Below are 2,320 nucleotides of genomic sequence, written 5' to 3'. Positions count from 1 at the left end.
CGTATAAAGTGCTGCAGACATTGTTTGTTGCAGACTTTTTCGCCGACTTTCGAAAATCGAGTTTTTCGTAGACTTTTGAAATTGTCGCGACCTTTTTTTTTGCTCGCCAAGTCACTTTAGCGTATCATCCTTCATAGAGAAATTGCTGCCTGTACGAGATACTTGCTGACTGCAGATATTTTTTTCGGATTTACTGACTTTTGCAGCCCTGTCTGAAGATATTTGAATTTTTTACCGGGAATCTCTGCTCGTGAATTTCATCCGGACTTGACTTCTGGCTCCGGAATAACAGGGTGAAGAGTGATGAATATGTTATACTTTCACTCACTTTTTTCGGACCGATTTTTTTTTTGACCGATTTTCACAAGCGTCTTATGATCTCCTAAAAAAAAAACTTCTGAATTCCAGAATTACAGGGTGAAGAATATAAAACAATTTTTCCGTCGCTCAAAATGCCGAAGTAAAAAAAAACTACGTAAAAAATATTCCAAACATGTCTCAACATTATTCCTATTCATAATCAATTTCAGTACAGGGTTGCACAGAAGAATCTGACACAATTGTTCTCCGGTTACTATGGAAGCAAACAAGGGAAGGAGAAACCGAACACGGCATCGGAAAGTAGAAGAATGAAGAATTATTTTCGCTTTGTAGTTTTCCATCATGGAGCACTGGACTATCGCTCACCGCGTTTTTATTTATAAATCGTTTTTGTAAAGAATCAATCGTACGTTACAACTATTCGTGAATTTAGAAAAATGTGTTTGAGAAATGTTGTAAAAATAGGTTCTGTGACCAGAATAAAACATCCGGGCCACGCCCGGACTGTCCGGATACAAGAGAATGTTGAACGCGTTCGATCCGCTCAGGTGAAGAGTCTCATGCGTTCGGGTAATATATATGCGGCTACTCTTCAAATTTCTCGTCGTTCTTTCCATCAAATAGTTAAGTAAGATTTGTCGTTTCCTTCATATAAGATCGTCATCACCCAGCAGTTTTCAACTAGCAATAATCGCACCTCGGCTGTACCTCATTGGTTACGATATCGCCACTGCGCAAAGCTATCACCCAGCTTGTTTATCGTTCGTGAACAAGATGCTCGAAATGCTAGGCAGTGGTTCTCAGTGTTTCTCTAAGCGACATAAAGATGAGCCCTGGACGGCGTTGCAATGAAGCAACATTGTCGTTACTATGCCGAGACGAATCCGTTACAGGTTATGTAGAAGGAGGGGCTTCTAATCTGTTTTTAAAACTCACGAAATGTTTGAATGTCGTACGACTGATTTTTCAAAAACGAGTTATAAATAAAAACGTGACGAGTGACACTCCAGTGTTTCATGATGTAAAACTATCAGACGAAAATAAACCTTCATTCTTCTACTTTCCGATGCCGTGTTCGGTTTCTCCATCGCTTGTTTGGTTCCAATGTAACCGGAGAACAAAATGTATCAGGTTCCTTTGTGCAACCCTGTAGAATGCCAAACAAAGCTAGTCCGACTATCCTGATTTTTCGATTTCAGAAGCACCGGCATTAAAGGAACTGTTTCATTTTGCAGGTTTTACCAGTTGATTTATATTGAAAAATACCACATAATTTCAGGACAGAATCTGAGTGATATGAGAAAAGATTTTTTTTCTAAACTACTTCTCCCGTTAGATACTGATACAAAAACCATTATTACATTTACATGGTTCCGAGATAAATCCATTTTTTCCGCATCCATATAGTAAATGACTAAAGCTCCAGCGAAAATGATTCTATTCTAAAAAGTAAGTACCGAAGTTGCTAGTGCAAAAATTCTCCTCACTCTATTATACCTAATTAAATATCCCAGTCGCTGTCGTAACGGACTTTTACGATTACGGTCTGGTGTTTTTTTTACGATTCCCAGCAGATCTTTTAAGCTGCCATATTGCCATCAGGTTCATATGGTGCCGTGTCGCGGAAAATATGATAAATATAATAAAATTGTCCCATTTATGTAGGGTGCCTGCTAGCATTTTTGTGTTAGTTTAATCTAGCCCGTTCCATCAGAACCGACCTGTGCCTAACCCACATGCAATGCAGGGCAAACAGAAAAATAAACCCATGTGTGTCTGAGCAGAATCACAGTAAAATTGAACCGAAACTAACGACTGAAATCCGACGGAAAACGATACAAGCAGCAGAAAGGACCGGGATAAGCTCGAACCCGGCGTACGATGAATTTCACTTCCATTAAATTCATTTTATTTGTAACTAATATCGCATCTCTATGGGGACTCATATCTATGGGCTCATATATTTAAGTGATGTGAATGTGCACTGCCGATGCGGTAT

At 39.1% G+C, this 2,320-nt stretch overlaps 1 non-coding gene across 1 annotated transcript; it reads right to left on the bottom strand.

Annotated features, from left to right (window-relative positions):
* Positions 1 to 915: 915 nt before the first annotated feature.
* On the bottom strand, positions 916 to 1,063 carry LOC131426785 (U4 spliceosomal RNA). Its single transcript, XR_009229201.1, has one exon. It is a non-coding gene; the product is annotated as a U4 spliceosomal RNA (small nuclear RNA).
* Between the last annotated feature and the right edge of the window lie 1,257 nt (positions 1,064 to 2,320).

This window comes from Malaya genurostris, chromosome 1, assembly GCF_030247185.1.
Source record: "Malaya genurostris strain Urasoe2022 chromosome 1, Malgen_1.1, whole genome shotgun sequence".
Taxonomy (NCBI): Eukaryota; Metazoa; Arthropoda; class Insecta; order Diptera; family Culicidae; genus Malaya; species Malaya genurostris.
The sequence above is the reverse complement of the archived record's forward strand: the minus strand, read 5'-3'. Positions and strand labels throughout refer to the sequence as shown.